This window comes from Lampris incognitus, chromosome 19, assembly GCF_029633865.1.
Source record: "Lampris incognitus isolate fLamInc1 chromosome 19, fLamInc1.hap2, whole genome shotgun sequence".
NCBI lineage: Eukaryota > Metazoa > Chordata > Actinopteri > Lampriformes > Lampridae > Lampris > Lampris incognitus.
In genome coordinates, this window is record NC_079229.1 from 5,902,387 (window position 1) to 5,915,238 (window position 12,852).

Below are 12,852 nucleotides of genomic sequence, written 5' to 3' on the forward strand. Positions count from 1 at the left end.
ACTGGATTTGGTCCCCGGGTGCTGCACGGCGGCCGCCCGCTGCTCCTAGCTACACAGCTAGCACGGGTTAAATGCAGAGCCAAATTCCCCTACGGGGATCAATAGAGTATATGAAAATTAAAAAAAAAAATCCACAAATAGAGGGAAGCATCACTGTTCAGCCGAGACAGTCAGTCAAAGCTGGTCTCCCCTCACACACACACACACACACACACACATGCTGCTTACACAGCAATTACTGGATAAAGTCGAAGCTATAACTCACTCCAGCGATGCTAATCTATTTGTCAGTTACATCACCTCATGTTCGAGCAGACAGGAAGCCATCTGCCAGGCTCGGGCATACTTTAAAGGTGACTCGATGTTTTCTTTACCGTCACAAACACACAAAACTGTCAATACGAACAAGGGAATTTCGAGCGTCATACCATATAAGCAAGTTCGGTCTTCGCTTCGGCAGATTGCTCTGCTATGACACAATGCGTCCTTTCATACCACCCCTCCATGCACAGAGCCCGTGTAGCTTAGACGACAGCGCTTTCCATAGAGGTCATCTTTGTGAGGATTATCTCGCATCTTTCGCCGCTGTCTACGGTAGCCACAGCAACATTTTGTCTATGGAGACACATCTTCTCGATCCGTCTAAACTGTGGTACCGCGTGCAACAATCGCCCCATTAGAAAGAAAGGCATCGCTGACTTGGTGATTACCGATTTATCGGGGCGTTTTCTACATCATAACTAAAGTGAGATTTATGCGATGATCGCAGCAGTCGGCTGGCGTGATGTTAATCGCTTTAAGTGATACATCTGCACTTTGCCTCTTGATTAACTTATCCGTCTCTACCATAGAGACTTTTACAGGCTTCAAATTGTGAGCTATTAGGCTTTTACTGGGGACATTCCGCTCGCCATGAGACTGGCGTAACCTTCACAGATGTACCACCAAGCGCCTCCAAGCCTGCAGTTTGTGTGATAGATTTAGTATGGGGAGCCCACACCAACAAATGTGTGTGCCCTCATCTACTTCCACCTTCTCTCCTCATGCTGCAGACAATGCTTGCCGATGACACCGCTCCACTGTTGTTTTGTTGACACCGCTACCAGGGAAACTGTTGTTGTCTCTTTGGTTGTTTGGGCAGTACAGAAATGGGCAATAAGAGTGAGTGGGTGGGTGAATGTGTGTGTGTGTGTGTGGGGGGGGGGGTAATGCTGGTGTCAGTGAGTGCGTGAGGTCTCTGCCAACATTGGCAATCGTGTTGGCTAAATGCATTATGTAAATATGCGGCATAAAGCTTGAGAGCCATATATAGTGATTTTCTCAAATTGCCCAGGGTGAAAAAGCTAAACACGCTAGCCTACGTAGCTAATGTTAGTCTTGTTATGCAGTGTTGTCCATGCTTCTTAAGCACTTGCAGATGCAGCTGCTGCACAGATTGAAATAGAAAACAAAGTCAGACTGTAGAAGTTAGAGTTGATCAGCTGAGAAGCCCCCCCCCCCGGCCCAGGTAAATGCATACTGTGAGTCAGCAGGAATTTGGTGCCATGTGTCTAAGTGTTTCTGTGTAGATGCTCCCGCAGCTTAGTGATATATCAGCTGTTGAATTAAAACCCCTCTTTTCCCTCACATGTCCCCTGTGGTGATGCTGTGGTCATCCTGCTCCCTCGCTGTGCAGCTGCTCCCTGCAGATTCTCTTATCTCCACTCAGGACATGCCTTCAGCACTCCTCTGCAACAAACACTCAGCGTTTACAACATGTTCCAGTACAAGTTTGTCCATCAATTAGCCGGTAACCGGTAGTTACACCTAGCTGCAGAGGTGACCCATCCTTTGACCATTATACTTCTTTTAACGAGGCAGTTACTGAAAACAGTTGCTGCGGCCTCTGTAGGACACTCCAGTCCAAACGTTTGTCTGAATTTTCTCAGGTGAAACTACAGTTTTAGGCAGAGACAGGCTTTGATTTTGTACATGGAAGGATGCCTCCAGTCTCGTGCCTTTTCTTTCATCCTGTTCTGAGCCTAGTTCAAAAGCAGATATTTTTATCCATATTGAAATAAGTTAAACTAGAAATCCTTAATAGCATTCGGTTTAGGGGAGCACCCTCGCTGTACGCCCATAGCTAGCAAACTCCGATATTTCGCTGTGACATTTTCCACTATGGAACAACATAATACCTTCCTATTGTTGCAGCGATGCCACTGTGGAATCTTGTAGGGACCAACGCCCGGCGCCAGATCTATTGGAAACCAAGAAAGAAGCCTCTTTTTTAAAGCCTAATGAAAAAAAGAAATCAGTGAGGGCTTTGGGTGTCTGACCGGATGTAATCCTAATGCAACCATGATGACTGGCGAGACAAGCAGCCCCGCCAGCCAATCAGACGTAAGTTGAGCTGGGAGTTAGACTCAGTAGGGGCAGATAATGTAGACATAATAAAAGCTAGTCTGAAAATATCGCAGGCAACAAGATCAGCTCAGGACAGACGGAACTGGAGGAGACTTGTTTGGCAAGCAGGCCGTCTTGATGATGCTGGCAACCCTCGCTAATGAGGAAGCCAAGAAGAAGAATAAGGACAACAACAACAACAACAACAACAACAAAGGCGAAAAACAAGTTGTTTACAGGATTTGGTTAAATTTCTACTCCAATTGTTGATTTAAAGATGAAAATGGAAAAATCACACGGATTTCCGTTCTTTAATTCACATTGTTGGTTTGTTTACCCTGGTTCACGTTCAATCTGAAAGCGGCGTGCACCGTTTTGCTACAGTTTCTGGGTTGAGCGACGTGTTTCCTCGAGACGGTGTGAAACGGGGCTTCGAGGTACATTTTCTCGTTTGGTGGGTGTGTCAGAGGTATTAGCCAATCAGCAGCGACGTTGATATAACTGCCATATTAAAAAGGCAGTGCGCGGGGAGGGGCGGAAATGGCGTCGGAGTCGGAGAGCGAAACTGAAAATGGAATTAGGACACACGAGAGGATTAGAAAATAAAAAGAAAGGGAAGAAGAATGCATCAAATTACTCACATAATTCTACTCAGTCACTGAGAACAGGGGAGACGTATCTTGTTGGGGTGATAGCCGTGACAAGAGAAGATGGGATTTTCAAGAACCTATATGAGGTCGGGGAGTTTGAAGGGGGAAAACTTGGGAGATGTACAATCGATCAGGATAACTAGAAATGGGAAGGTTATCATTGATTGTATATCAATGTGTCAGAGAGATATAGCCCTTATGACTGATGTATATAAAGCTCGTTGCTGGGTAGATTTAGATCCCACCCGGATCAAAACAAAGAAGGGAGTGATAAGTGGCGTGCCACGGTCAGTAGAGGCTGAGTCATTTCAGGATGTTGCAGCTGTGTGTGAGGCAAGAAGAATCCCTAGATTCCAAGAAGGAGAACAGTAATTCTGTGTTGGACTTTTGAAGGGGCATTGCTAGAAAGAGTGTACCTTGATTATGCGAGTTACGGGGTGAGGCCATATGAGAGAGCGCTTCTCAGATGTTTTGTTAAGAATACGGACCTGGTGCTGCAGTATGAGAGGAGCTGGGAAATGTGGGGAGGACAACTGCAATGTTGAAGATTGTAAAATTGCAAGCAAAGTGCTTGCACTGCAAGGGAAATCACAATACAGGGTTAGCACAGTGTCCGAAAACTAAGGAAAAGAACGTGAATAAAATGAGAGCAGAAAGGGGATTCTCGTCCCCCGAAGCTGCTAAGAGATTGGAGAGAAATCGTGAGATGACGGCAGTCCAAAAAGAACCGGAGCAGTAAAGGAATGGAGCTGATCACAATATCTGTATTGACAAGAAAAGATTTTCAGCATTCACTGCCATGGTCATAAACTGCACTGCTGAAATAAAGGGGGAGTCGGAAAGAATCAAGATGGCGCTGGACACTGCCAGGAGATACTTGGACGTTGTCGACATCCATCCATCCGTTATCCAAACCGCTTAGCCTTACTCAGGGTCGCGGGGATGCTGGAGCCGATCCCAGCAGTCATTGGGCAGCAGGCGGGGAGACACCCTGGACAGGCTGCCAGGCCACCACAGGGCCAACACACACACACACACACACACACACCTAGGGACAACTTAGTACAGCCGGTTCACCTGACCTACATGTCTTTGGACTGTGGGAGGAAACTGGAGCACCCGGAGGAAACCCACACAGACACGGGGAGAACATGCAAACTCCACACAGAGGACGACCCTAAGGTTGGACAACCCCAGGGTTCGAACCCAGGACCCTCTTGCTGCGAGGTGACCGCGCTAACCACCGTGCCACCCTGTTGTCGACATACCACCGAAGAAGAAAGGCAGTGTGCACAATGGATCCAACTAAATTCGTTTATCAATGCATCTTGGTGTATGCAACCACAACAACTGAAGACATTAGAAGTTTGTCGTAAGTATTTCGTAGTATTAAACACGTATTTAAAGTGAGAGTAGACAATTTTTTTTGTTTAACTTATCATTCTGAAGTAAATGTTGATTGCACAGTGTAATGCCTACAGAATAATGACACCATCGGCATTTCGGTTGGTCCCCTATAAGCCCCGCTTTCACTATGCAATTCTGTCTGCCACCGGGTACGATCTCGCAGGAAAATGAGGGCTCAATTGATGGCACAAAGGAAATGCGTTAAAGTAAGCATTGGGTTAAGCTTAGGGTTAGTGTGAAGTTAGGGTAAGGTTAATCAAGCGTTCCATTGTCACATCAAACTCTGGCTAGGGGGGGGGCAACAGATCTCGACGGGTAAACGGGTAGAGTTCGCACAACTCCCTCCCGGGACCGGAGAGGGTTCCCAACTGACATTCAGTTGGCATTCTGTCTACTGGATCAGTGAGTAACACAACCTGCCAACTTATTTATGCTACCGGATGTCTTACTCTGCCTTCGCGAGGTCGGGGTTTCCAGTTCAAACTGGGGTTCTTACGGTTGCTTCTTGCTTAGGACAGTAGCCAGGCTGCTAATAAACAGAAAGCGACCTGGTTGTCTCTGCGACAGTGGCGCAAACAAAGACACTTGGGGGGAGGGGGGAGGGGGGGTCCTTGAAAAGTTATCTACAGCCACTTTAAACCGATCTCTTCAGGCTCCGGAGATTTCGTCGAAAAGAATGGCCTTCTCGGCTGCCATCGTTGTAACGGTGGTTGCGTGACAACACAACGGGGTGTTCAACGCACCACCGTTTCCGTTTAAATAAACGTTTCGCTACGTTGCTGTCGAACAAGTCGAACACAGCTTCGGATGGAGGGTACACTGGCACGGACAGATACGCACATCTCACATATATAGTATGACAGAGGGCTTAAAGCTAGAGTAGAATGAGGGTTACAGACACACACATTGCACGCATGCACGCACGTTCAACAAGGTTACGTCCTCAAATCAACCGGAGCGCCGGGGCTGGAGCGCTGGGAGCCGGCCGCCTGAAACGCCGGTGGAGATGAAAAGGGATTCATTCTCCCCTCTTTTTAACACAGAGAGTCATTCATTAGGACAAGCCGAGTCTTTAGACCCTCTGCTGGCTGACAGGCAGACCACAGCCTAAATCACTCTCAGACGGTGGGAGTCAAATATCTTCAATAAAGATGACTTCCTGACACAACGCCTTTTTGACTTCAATTCCAGTCTGGGAAACGAGGGAAAGCTGGAGGGAAGGAGAGACTTTCGCTCACTGCGCCTCGCCAAGTGAATTTGACATAGAACAAAAAAACAAAAACAAAAAAACACAAAAAACGAAAAAAAATCCATACCACCGTCTGAGCCGGGCTGGGTTTGATCATCGAAGATATAACGCGCTCACACAGAGACACAATGGAGCTGCACAGGCACGGTGATCCAAGCACCACCAGATACCGTCTTAATCCTGCGTGTATCGGAGATCCGACATAACTACATGATGCACCCGTAATGCCTCTCTGTGGACTGTGAATCACCTAGTAGAGGCCCGCTCGTGTTACCCTCTCCTCTTTCAGGACCCTCACCAGAGATTTACAAAGACGGCCTGTTGACTCACACAGCGGAGGGGGGAGGGTTTGATATCTTCCTTCTGGATATTTCATTCTTGCAGCATCTCTGTTACATTATGCTGCAGTGTGTGTGTGTGTGTGTGTGGTATTAGTCTGTTCTTTATGTGAGTACTTGAGTGCATGTGTGTTTATGCGTGTGAAGTGCAGTTTGTGGGCCATGACCATCCTGTTGGTCCCAGAGCAGTTTCCAGAAACTTCGCATATATACTTCCCTTGACGTGTGCCAGGTCGTCATAAATTCTACCCCGAAGATCCACATGTAAAACAAATGTTCCTGCTGATACTTTCCATCTCCGGCGTATCTAAGGCAATAACCATGAATATGTAAATTATGAACGCTTTTCGTACCTCCTCGTGTTTAGTGGCCGCCGTCGGGTAGGACTTTAGTGGGGAAAACGATACTGTTCGCGGTGTTTCACCATACTGAACGCAGGAACGAGCCAAGTAATGACAAGTCTGAAGAGCGGGTGAGGTTGTTGCGGCTGCCAAAACATGTACGGCAGACCGATCTCATAAAAGACCTTCACCAACATGTGCCACAACATCAACATCTACAGCCCACGTTCGGCCACGATTTCGTCTGGCGCTGGGAAAGTGCTGAGGCATTAGTACTGGCAACGTCCGTATCGGGTATCAGAGGAGGTTGAGTCAGTTCATCTGGATACAATGTTTACTGACAGATACGTTTTATCACTCAGCTAAAGTGACGTCTGAAGATGTCAGGATCACAAATCAGGATCAGAAACACTTTTGTCATTTCATTTCATGCACGTGCGCACGTGAAATGAAACAAAACATCGCTTCCCCCCAGCCCACGGCAGTGCAACACAAAGCCAAAAGACAACGCATATCCAAAAACTGCAAGAACACATACAGTGCATCCGGAAAGTATTCACACCCCTTCGCTTCCCCCACGTTTTGTTATGCTACAGCCTTATTCCAAAATGGATTACATTCCTTTTTTTCCCCCCTCATCAATCTACACACAACACCCCATAATGAAAAAGTGAAAAACGTTTTGTAGAACTTTTTGCAAATTTATTAAAAATAAAAAAACTGCAATATTGCCTGTATATAAGCATTCACACCCTTTGCTATGACACTCAAAATTGAGCACAGGTTCATCCTGTTTCCACTGATCATCCTTGAGATGTTTCTACATCTTGATTGGAGTCCACCTGTAGTAAATTCAACTGATCGGACATGATTTGGAAAGGCACACACCTGTCTATATAAGGTCCCACTGTTGACAGTGCATGTCAGAGCAGAAACCAAGCCATGAAGTCACAGGAATTGTCTGTGGACCTCCGAGACAGGATTGTATCGAGGCACAGATCTGGGGAAGGGTCCAAAAAAATGTCTACAGCTTTGAAGGTCCCGAAGAGCGTAGTGGTCTCCATCATTCGTAAATGGAAGAAGTTTGGATCCACCGGGACTCTTCCTAGAGCTGGCCGCCCAGCCAAACTGAGCAATCGGGGGAGAAGGGCCTTGGTCAGGGAGGTGACCAAGAACCCGATGGTCACTCTGACAGAGCTCCAGCGTTCCTCTGTGGAGATGGGAGAACCTTCCAGAAGGACAACCATCTCTGCAGCACTCCACCAATCAGGCCTTTCTGGTAGAGTGGCCAGACGGAAGCCTCTGTTCAGTAAAAGGCACATGACAGCCTGCTTGGAGTTTGCCAGAAAGCACCTAAAGGACTCTCAGACCATGAGAAACAAGATTCTCTGGTCTGATGAAACAAAGATTGAACTCTTTGGCCTGAATGCCAAACGTCACGTCTGGAGGAAACCAGGCACCTCTCATCACCTTGCTAATACCGTCCCTACAGTGAAGCATGGTGGTGGCAGCATCATGCTGTGGGCATGTTCTTCAGCGGCAGGAACTGGGAGACTAGTCAGGATCAAGGGAAAGATGAATGGAGCAAAGTACAGAGAGATCCTTGATGAAAACCTGCTCCAGAGCGCTCAGGACCTCAGACTGGGGCAAAGGTTTACCTTTCAACACGACAACGACCCTAAGCACACAGCCAAGACAACCAAGGAGTGGCTTCGGGACAAGTCTGTGAATGTCCTTGAGTGGCCCAGCCAGAGCCCAGACTTGAATCCCATTGAACATCTCTGGAAAGACCTGAAAATAGCTGTGCAGCGACGCTCCCCATCTAACCTTACAGAGTTCGAGAGGATCTGCAGAGAAGAATGGGAGAAATACCCCAAATATAGGTGTGCCAAGCTTGTAGCTTCATACCCAAGAAGACTTGAGGCTGTAATCGCTGCCAAGGGTGCCTCAACCAAGTACTGAGTAAAGGGTGTGAATACTTATGTACATGCAATATTTCAGTTTTTTATTTTTTAATAAATTTGCAAAAGTTTCTACAAAACCTTTTTTGCTTTGTCATTATGGGGTATTGTGTGTAGATTGATGAGGAAAAAAAGGAATTTATTCCATTTTGGAATAAGGCTGTAACATAACAAAATGAGGGGAAAGTGAAGGGGTGTGAATACTTTCCGGATGCACTGTAGATCCAAACTAACACATATCTAAACTAAACAAAAAATTCACTGTCCAGGAGAACGAACGCCAGCCAGGATGACTGTCAGAACTGCCGGTCTGCATGGGCTAGCAGTTAGCTTAGCCTGCCCCGCTTCCGCGTCCTGTCAGACCGCCCTCGGTGTTTCCTCTTCGGGCGAAGCTCCGGTCAGGGCCGTGGTCCTTGGGCCGACAGGACGCAGCAGACCAGGTTCCCTCAGTTGATCAAACGCCAGCTCTCCCAGCCAGACACCTTCGACACAGTTAAGGCTAGGCGAGGCCACCACCAGACCGCCCTCAGTGTTATCGGAACTGCCGGTCTGCATGGGCTAGCAGTTAGCTTAGCCTGCCCCGCTTCTGCGTCCTGTCAGACCACCCTTGATGCCACCTCCTCGGTCACAGCTCCGGGCAGGGCCCTGGGCCCACAGGACGCCGCACAGACCAAGCTCTCCCAGCCGATCCAGCGCCAGCTGTCCCAGCCATCAAAACAAAGATAAACTTAGATGCGGATGTGGACAAAGACACTGCATGGACGGTACTGGGTGAGGTTGCCGCAAACGTGAATTCGCGCCGCCATCTTCCCACACCGGTACTGGGTGAGGCCGCTGCAAACGTGAATTTGCGCCGCCATCTTCCCATACTGGAAGCAGTGCGTCACTTAGTTACTTAGTTGAGTGATGAAATGTATCTGTCAATAAACATTGTATCCAGATGAACTGATTCAACCTCCTTTGATTTTCTTGCCTGGACTATTGAGCATGCATCAAGACGTTTTGACTTTATACCAAATAGTTCTCTGGCACTTGTACTGCTCCAATGTGACTTGCTTTAAAGCACACCAACGTTTTTTGTTTTGCTGAGTTTGCTTTGAATGCAATAAGGGCAGAAAAAACCCCAAATTTTACTAAGAGTGCCTAGGGCTTGATGGCCCGTGCCAAGTAGAAAAAGGGACATTTTTCAATACATTTAGAGTACATCCAAGGACAAATTCAGAAAAAAAAGAAGATTTGGGCCGATTCGGAAAATTGGGAGAAATCTTCCTGAAATGGAATACTTCCACCGAGCATGACGAGACCAGTGACTTTATACTGGGAAACTGGCTAGCTCCTCTTATTAACTTACCATAAAATAACAGAGAAAGGCCAGAAACAGGGTGTTTCTCCCCACACGCTGAACTCAAGTTGTTTCTTATTTCAGATCGGTATAAAACTGCGGCCTCGCTAACCGACCGAGGCTAGAATCCTGACATTTTCTACGGTTTTTACAAGACAGCGTGAGTCATGTTCGTTTTCAGAGAGGGTTTGGACTTAACTGAATATTAAGTGTGAGGCTAATGAAAACACACTGGGAGTACACACAGTACAGTCCCTGAGAGAGCATCTAAAAATCAATCAGACTTGGCTCTATTTTGTTTTTCTTCTTTCTTCTGCTGGAACAAAACAAATCAACGCTGAGCATTTGTCTTCATATGTTATTAATCTTTTCAATCTGAACAGCCTGGCTAGCAACACTGTAAACAGTTCCAGGGAGGATCCTGTCCTTCTTTTTTCCCCCATAAGCTCCTACTTGCACAGATGCAGCAAGCTCTGAAAACACAATGGCACAATATGGAAATGAGGATTAGTTGTTAACTTTTCTCCCTGTTTTTGAAGCCAGATTCTATATTGCTCATCGTTCCAAGTCAAGGGGGAGAACTTTGTGTGTGTGTGTGTGTGTGTGTGTGTGTGTGTGTGTGTGTGTGTGTGTGTGTGTGTGTGTGTGTGTGTATGAGTGACAACCGCTCCTCTCCTGCCTCCCAGTGGATACTCTGCAATATGTTCATTACCGCCCTGAACATCAGAGCCAGACTTGCTCTGTAAGACTCTACCGGTTGTCTCTCTCCTCCATCTCACTCTTCACCTCCCCTCTCTGTTTCTCCCTCCCCCCCCAGCCCCCGTGGAGGATAGAGACGTGGGTGTGAACACCATGTTTCAGGGAACGCCACGGGACACGGTCGTCTCTCAGAAGCGTCAGCTCTTTCATTTGGGCAGCTGAGGCGCACCACCGCAACAAGCATGTTCACAACTCGTCAGCAGCCGTGACGAACAAATCCCTGCACCCAACAGACGGCGAGAAGAGATGTGGGAGGAGGAGGGGGGCGGGGGGGGGGAGTGGTGTGTGTGCACAGTTTGGATATATGTTCAACACAGTCTGGGCTGGAAATTGATTATAATGGGATGGATGCTTTGATCAGCTATTCACAACACGTAACTGTGACACATGAAGGAAGACAAGTGTGCATGCAGGTGTGTGTGTGTGTGTGTGTGTGTGTGTGTGTGTGTGTGTGCGAGAGTTCATATGGTGCTATACAGTACAATCACATTGATCAGCTATTCACAATACGTAACTGTGACACATGAAGACAAGAGTGTGTGCAGGTGTGTGTGTGTAGGTGTGTTAGTGTGTGAGTGCTCACGTGGTGCAATAAAGTACACAACCACTTGGATGATGACGGTGAATAACAGTGCAGTTTCTGCTTATATCGCTTACATGTTGTTGTGGTGCCACTATTGCCATGTTATTCTGCGCTGAGTGCATGTTGATGTTCCTGTGTGTGTGAATGAGTGTGCATGCACGTGCAAGTGTGTCATTTTTTGTGTGTGTGTGTATGTGTTGCATTTAGGTTTAAGTGCATTCTTATGTACCTGAGTTTTCAGGGCAGGTGAGCCCCGTGGCCCTACACAGATAGTGTAGGTGGGCAAAGTACAGACACCATTCAAAAATCATTTATCATTTATGGTTTGTTTTTGTATTTAACAGCATCATTTTTTTTTTACCTCCTGCTGATGTATGCTCGATTGCTTATTGTGTGTTTTGTTGTTGACTGCACTAATGTTTTTAACTCCTTTGTTATATTGTATTTGATGTAAGGTGACCATGAATGTCATGAAAGGCACCTTTAAATAAAATGTTTATTATCATCATTATTATTATTGCCTTTTTATGTGCCAAATGACATGAATGTGCCATGCATATCACTATATAAAGGCTGTTTAAGCAACTTGAGGAAGTTTGGGTTTGACTTCGGTCCAACATGTACATGTCTGTGTGAATGACATTTTAGCTGAATTGTGAACCCCGCCCCATTTCATATTCCACGCATGCTCAAACAAAAGATTCGGTTCCATTTGCAAATATCATCAGACAAATGTCTGCAACATCCCAAGTTGTCCCAGCAGAATTCCTACTCGGTAGCTGTCGTACACCATTCATCCACTAGAGGTCAATCTAATCTCGTGCTTAAATATGTTAAGGGGGAAAAAAGATGGCTTCGGTATCCTGACAATCCCTGTGTACTGTAGTTTATGATGCGTTGTTGCCTACTGTCAGCAATACAGCAATACACTGAATTTGGTATGCACAGGTCATCACAAACTTTGTACATAAGAAAAAATATCTTAATGAGGTCCATGAATCTGAGCCCCGTTCCTTTCCCTGCATGCTGCCATCAGTTTAATCAGCCTACAGTGGTGTGGCAGACCACTGTGTGAGGATCCAGTCTGTCTGCCTTGGTAACAATAAAATGAAGCAAGGCCAGGTCCTGACAGAGAATCACAAACAACCTCTCTGCATTATTACCTCAGAATTATGGCTGTGGACAAATAATGTGGAGCCACTGGGGGAATATACCCAGGAAACCGAGCGATGATAAAAAGAGGGTCATTTGTGATCATAAACACCCATCTAGTATATGGCCATATCTATCACCTTTATGTGCAGCTGCTATGGTGGGTTGTGGGTATGGCTGTGTTTGGTTTGTAGTAAGAGAGAAGAAACCCTGGCCTAGTGAGACCGCTGCTTCTCTGCATGACTAGTATGGGGCTCTGTAAAGCAAACAGTAAGAAGTCCATGTATATTCCTACTATCAGTCAAATTCAAGTCATTCAGTCGTGCCATTTACACTACTTTGCAGCAGGAGAAACTGGAACTACTGTTGAATCAAACTGAAAATAAGTAACCTGGGCGTCCGGGTAGCGTGGCGATCAATTCCGTTGCCTATCAACACGGTGATCGCCGGTTCGAATCCCTGTGTTACCTCCAGCTTGGTCGGGTGTCCCTACAGACACAAGCAGAGATCCCACCCACCCCAACCATGGACTGTTCTTCCCCCTGCGCTCTGGGAGGCGCTACAGGAGCCTCAGAGCCCGCACTACCAGGCTCAAAACAGCTTCTTTCCACAAGCTGTTGCCCACCTGAACCTGGCTACCCGCTGAATGTCTGTAGATATTTTCAAATATTTTGTACTCCAGCTC

General features: G+C 46.8%; 1 protein-coding gene across 1 annotated transcript in view; it reads right to left on the reverse strand.

Annotated features, from left to right (window-relative positions):
• Positions 1–12,852, reverse strand: part of c19h8orf34 (chromosome 19 C8orf34 homolog) — an 86,261-nt gene that overhangs the window by 52,259 nt on the left and 21,150 nt on the right. The gene's annotated exons all lie outside the window — the stretch shown is intronic.